This window comes from Heliconius melpomene, chromosome 3 (genome assembly GCF_056956725.1).
Source record: "Heliconius melpomene rosina isolate 202511_hmr_F chromosome 3, ASM5695672v1, whole genome shotgun sequence".
Taxonomy (NCBI): domain Eukaryota; kingdom Metazoa; phylum Arthropoda; class Insecta; order Lepidoptera; family Nymphalidae; genus Heliconius; species Heliconius melpomene.
The window spans coordinates 8706256-8713492 of NC_140391.1; positions in this window are offsets into that span (position 1 = coordinate 8706256).

Sequence of the window (7237 nt, forward strand, 5' to 3'; positions counted from 1 at the left end):
TTTGACTATTCAAACTGTAATCAGGAAGATGGTGAGCACATTGGTCTCTATTTTTTCTGTCTCTTTACCAAGAATTAAGACAAATTAGTGGAAGGTGGAGATACTCACGTATTTCAAAAGTTAACACAGTAATAACTAACTGGCTTAAGAATAACGGTGCTCATTAATCATTGAGGTCAAAATTGGTCATACTCTAACGCGTACTTTCAGACATATTATTCGTCAGCGCTCTATTCGATTGTCTCATATTCTATGTTATTGAATATTGTAAGTGACATAGGAGGTAAATAAAAAAAAAACGAAAGTCAATTTGATTTAACCTAAATGTTGTATCGACGTATATTGACAGAATTGTACAGAATTGTAACATTGTATTTATTTCAGTTTGCTTGGAATACCAGATAATTATATGTTGGCATCACCATTTACAAGCAGGACAGGAGAAATTAGACCAACGGCATTCGTTAAATATCTTTCCCACAGTAAGTTGGCCCTTGTTTTTCTGAGAAGCACAACAAAGATCTTGCATATATATGACTCAGTCTGGTCAAAGCTTTTAAATCCAGACAAAAAAAAAGTAATTCCACTCATCGTCACACTGACATGATTGTTTCAATTTTAAACGGTGCCACTGTTACTCAACTTTCGATTTTTCAGACAAAAGATACTAAATTTTTGTATCTTGTAAATTGTATTGTGCAAATATTATTTAAATTCCTAAAAAACGTAATATACGAGAACACTAAATTCTTAAATCGACTGCAAAGGAATGCAATATAACTTTACGATGGAGATAAGATGCACAATGAGAATCATATTCCTCGACTCTCCTTTCAGTGGACCATTCCGTTATCAAAGTACTGAATAATTAGGACAAAACGCTGTCAGTGAAGTGGTTTAGGTACAGTTCGATTCGTCGAAGAGCCGTGTAGGTGTTAGTACATTATTGCCGGTCGTCATCCTTCATGTACAAAATTATTCGTTCCCATAATTTGTATTCGGGGTCGCCGTCACACTTATGATGAGCCATTAGAAAGGAGATTGTAATTGCATTCATGTGCAAAATATACAAAAAAAAAATATTACACGTGGGCGACTATATTTATATAATTGGTGAAATCTTTTCAAATATCAACATCATCGTCTTTTTAGATGTAGCGTAAGGTGTTCACCATATCTTATAGAAGAATGGTTATAAAAAGGTAAGAAGAAATATGACCGTAGTGGTAACACTGGTAGTCATTAACCCTATAGGGGCAGTCCTTAGGAGCATTAACACCTGCGAAGATATGTATGACTCAACTAATATGCTAATTGGATATTAACTTACATTACTAGTGACCGACGCATCTATAAATCATATTTTTAATGTATTTCAGTGCAGGTCTTTGTAATTTTACGTGAATTAAAAGCGATTTTATTTAATAATTTAATTATTCTAAAAATTACTCATAATCACAATTATGTTGAAAAAAAAAAAAAATGACATAAAGCATTACAATGTGACAGCTTCGTGACAATGGCGTTAGCTGTGAAGAAAACTTTCGCTTATTAATATTTAACTCAATAAAAAGGGAAACCATGTCAAGTTTGATGACAAATGGCCGCAGACAATGTGCAACCAACTGCGCGGGTGGAGGTAGATTATAATCAAGGTCACAAACAGAACTAAGAGACGTTTGAAAACAAAAGTGATCGTGGCTTACGCACTCGGAATTATATTATTATGTAAACAAAGAACGAAAAGCTTTCATTATTGAAAACGTAAAGGACGACTCCTACGCGTTTTAGAAGTGAATTTAACGAACGAATCTTGCTAATTAGAAAAAACGTAACTAAAATAAATATGCGAAAGTTGTAACGCATTTTGAGAAATTTAATTTAAAACCTACTTTAGCTTACACCTTATAACAAGAAAAAGATACAATGTAGAAATGATTGTTATTTATAGGTTAAATAAATCGTTTATTCAAGTATAAGTACGACGATCTACAATAACAAGGCTTCAATATATATAATTTAACACAAAGTATACGTTACATATGGTAAACCAGAATCTGATAAATGCTTCCGGTAACTGCCAAATTATCGTTTGCGTTGTTTATGTGTAACGCCTCCATCAATTCGTGTCTTGTAGTACGCGGGCGGTCGATGCATTGGATGGCCATAAAGAGACACCTCGTTTGCCTACAAGCCGTCCCTTTGGGAATGTAAACATCAATTTGCAGTGGTAATGCTTATCATTAAATTCTCTCTTATCAAAGAATTGAAAAAAATAATCTTACTCATACAAAATATTGAATAGCTTCATTGTCATTGCTGCTTACAAGTGTTCGGTGAAAACAATTCCGACATTTTACTACATTGTCTTCCGCAACCGTGACACCTGAACGCGGGTCGTATTGTATCGAATCTGCAATGACTTAACCATCATCACATATCGATGCAACCTACCCAATATAATCAGCCGAAAAAGGAACCAAACGGCCCGATTAGCATAATCTAGTAGGAGCTGTCACAGATTTTCTATATTCACCGGACTTAGTGGATAAACTTACGTGCATAACTAACCTGACTGCCTCACAGCTTTGTATAAATTATCAATAAAATGCCAGGTTGATGGTAATAGACGTGCCGATCAGACACATAAATACTGCAATAGTACGTTAATATTTTTAATCGTATGCTAAGTACAACTAGCGATGGTCAATGTCAGTGCTACACGCATCGACGCGGCGAACACTGAACAAAGAAAGAGCTATGTGTGAGTCAAAAACGTGCCAACTTATTATAATACATCACTTCCTGATATCGTGATATTTTAAACGTAATTAGGCATTATTTATTTTGCACTATGAGTAATATTTAAACGGCCAATAATATAACTTCTTTTCACTTATTTATTGAAATTGTTCTTTTAAACTGACTATAAACTTTATATCAATATTATATTTGTTACGAGGACAATATACTATAGATACTTAGAGGTAGTGCAATTTGTTGTAAGTAGTTCACATATGTTTCCGAATTTTTTTGTAGGTTAGCAAAATATGATTCGACATTGGTGAATCAGTACGAAAGTAACAGTATCTATCTAGGTATGAGTTTGTTCTAATTACCCAGTTATTGTAAGAGTTTACTAACTACAATTAGAAATTTAATTTTTAAGTGTTAATTTAGCACCATCTGAATCCTCAGCTAATAGTGGTATTGCACTTTTTAGCTTCACGATGTATCATCACACACAGCAGGGTAGGCAGAAGGAACCTGGTGTTAAGACATTCCGTTCCCCACTTTCCGAGAATTCTGGAGCCATTGTGTTGAGTGGCGGAACTCAACGCCGTTTTTCCCCTCGACATAAGGGCGAAGAAGAAAAATATAAATTAAAATAAATATTCATAAGGAACCTAGTGTTAAGATACTTCCGATCTCCACTTTCGAATTCTTGATGCATTGTGTTGAATATTCTAAATATTTTCTTGTTACTAGGTAAGCTGTGACTATAAGGTTTTGATAAAATTACTGTCTACTTTAGTTTACTTTAGCTAATATTGTTTTTAATTCTATACATTATAGAATATGTAAATACATAAACATTTTCAATCAAAAGACTAATAGTGCAACGTACATAGCGACAACATCGAAAGAAACAAAAGTGCCTGTTCACTACACCAAAAGAAAACCATGTAATTAGTTATCGTCTGTGCGATCTACTTTTGTGTAACATGTTCATGCTAATGATGATTTTCACACATTACATTTCAATGCCAAATACAAGCGAAATTGCTTTACCATTGTCTATACTTAAAAATATAAGTAAGAACATGAAAAAAATAAAAAAAAAATCACCTGATCAAACAAAGATTACAAGTTCTTTTTTGTTTTGTTTTATTTTATAATAAAAAATACGAAAACACTACAAAGAAACGATCTTAACATCCCCGCTAACTCAACACAGTAAAATTGTATAAGTATAAATAAAGTAGCTTTTAAGTACATATCGCAAATTAATATTTATAGTATTGTTGTTTAACAATACTCGAATATAAAGCACGCCACATCTCGCACACCCATTGTGGGGTTACAGATACCACGCGACCCACGCATCCTGATAGACACAATGCGATATTGTATTCCACTTCCAAGAATATCGATAAACAGAATCTGAATACGAGTACACCCCTATCTATAGGAAATTAGTTCGATGTGTGTTTTCTTTGTCTCAAAAGAAAGTACATAAGTATTTAAAAGAATTTTTAAAATATCAATTAATAATTAATGTTATTAAATCAAAAAATCTTAATTATAACAATAAATCTATAATAACTCATTAAAATTTTTATGCTAGATTTATAAAAATATAAAACACTAAAAAAGTAAATTGTTCGACACGAAGCGCCAATAAATTGGATGTTTCAACGCCTGTATCGAATGGAATCGATTAACCAATCTTAGAGACCGTCTCGCAGACGAGTAATGAAAAATAATTAGTAAGGTTAACGGACTTTATTACGGATTTTGCCAAACGAGAAAAAAAATAATACAATACGTGCATACAGAAAGTGGAGAACGGTGTGTCTTAAACACTGCTGCTACCCTGCTGTATGCGGGATACAGCGTAAAGCTGATTTAATTTGTTTTTTACGTGCAAACACATCCAATAGAGAAATATTGCGACTAACATTAACGGTTTATAACAATGAGCCATTTTAACGAGTGCATTAAGTATTCGTAAAAAGTTATTACCTAATTCATTTAATTAAGTCTGTATGTAGCTACGGTAACACGAAGCAACGCTAGATGCTTTCACTGTTGCCCAGGACGAGTTTCTCCATATATTACAAAAGATGTCGAGAAATATAAGTCCAATATAAAAATACAAATCTAAATTAATTAGTCTCTGTTAATTTAAAAATTTTCGTTTCCTAATTTGATTGACATAGCTGCAGCGAAAGTTAAAAATTATTACACGCTTTATAATTATTCAGATGGAGAAAGGCTGATTCGCGTCTCTTAGGATGTGTTAGTGATTTTCGTAAACATTTGGAGAGGTAAACATGTATAATTGTTTCATAAATTTTATTAAATAAGTAACGTAATACGCTATAATTGCCAATTTATATTCATTGCAATGATCTTATTTAAAATAATACTAAATGCGAGATTATACAGCTGAGAATTATTTAAATTAAATGTGTAATTTAATAATTAGAGAAAAAAAAGCCTACTAAAATAGAAAATAACAATTTAAAAAATAATTTCAAAAAATATAAGAATATTTACTGTAATGAACAGCATAATAGTATTCGTATATATTTCAAAAATGCGTTGCTTTTTTGTTACCTAAATTATTTAATCAATAAATATTTCAACTTAATGAGTGTAATTTAAGTAAAAACAAAATTGAATTAACGAGTGCAAATAAATGTTAATTTATTAAAAAAAGCAATCAATCCTTAATATTATACCAAATAATGATAATTCATTGAAAATTATTCAATTCAATTTATATAAATATGCAATTTTTCAGTAATGTAGTCTGAGTGTGTGACGTTGTCACGTAAAATTATCGTCCGTAAACCGACTTTACCGACAACCAGTTTAGGTTTTATAGCGGCAACTTATGTGTGAAAATTTTTAAGTCTAACTGTCATGTTTCATGAGATACGAGCCTGGTGACCGACGGACGAACGGACAGCAGCAGCAATAAGGTCCTTTGACCATTTGGGTACGGAACCCCAAGAATTACAGTTTATAATTTTCAAAGTTACCAAGTCGTAAATTTTAGTATTTTCTTGAATTTAGTCTTACTTTTAATGAATCTAAGAATCATTTAAGCCAGAACAATGCAGGCAGAATAATCGTTGTTTTCGCCATTAGCTTTCTAGGAGAATCCTCTGCGTCCCACAATACACAATCGTTGTACACGTACACACATGTGGTATGGGCAAAAAGTAAACACACTGTGTTCAAAGCTATTACAAAACACAGCTGCTCTCACTGGGTTACCGAGGAAAGTATAGTAATGTAATAATTTTCATTCATTCATTGCCAAGCGATTATTAATATTCATGTATGTATTGTTCATTTGTTGTTGGGAGTGGTTTGGTTCAAAATAAAATGAGAATTGATTGAAATGAATTTTAAATAAAATGAGAAATATATACTTTAGCTGCATACTTTATTTCGCATAGAAAACTCCCTTCTCCACTTATGCTATACTTATTATACCTTACCATTTTTCAGAATAATTTTACTTTGTGCATGCATCGTCGATTTTTTTCCGTTACAAAATGTATTGATATTTTAAATATAAATATCAGCTTTGTAACGAGAACGCTCAAATAAGTGCCCACTGAGCGTGAAACGATTCACAGTGACGACAAAGGTCACTCATGTGTACAAGCTGACCACATATTGGAAAGAATATAAAAATTTCTGACGTATACGTGTCATACAAAAGCTATATAAAATAATATAAATAGTCTACATAAATTGTTAAAAACATTAGCTTAGAAATTAAGTTTTAAAATGATTTATCAAATCTGCTACAAATCTAGCTAACGGATAAAAAATAATATCATCTATCATTGATATATTATATCAATAATTGCAATATTTACAGGAACTGATATCACGATAAAATATATTTTAAAGTCATTGTTTATCATCACGAAAACGAATCGAATCCTATTTTTGAAAATATTTCAAGCTGTCGTTGTGTTATAAATTAATAAGTGAAAGGATAAAAAGTATTCGAGAGAGTAACAAATAATATTATACGGCTTCTTTATAGTTTCGGACAAGCGCCTATCCTTTCGCCTGTTATCTTCAAAACAAATAATTAAAGTAATATTAGTGAGGTTGAACAAGCCTACACTCGCTTTCGTCTCCCAAAATGGGTATAGCAATAACGATGAGTAATGAATAGAGAGCTGGTTTAATTCGCGCCGCTGCCTGCGCCCACGCACCCGCCGTACGCCGGGCCGTGCATCCACTCGGAACAATGCTTACTGGTTTACTTTCTCGATTGACTCATACTGATACATTGTGTGCGTCTAACTATTTGAATTAGATTAATAGTTCCAATTACTCTCAGGATCTGTATCTCATAGGTCAATACGCAGAAGAAACTTTCGATGACACCAATCACCGACTTGCCATATCAAGCTGATATTTGATAGACTGCAGACAGTTTGCCATTTGTGTACAAACAATATTATATTGTTTATATTAA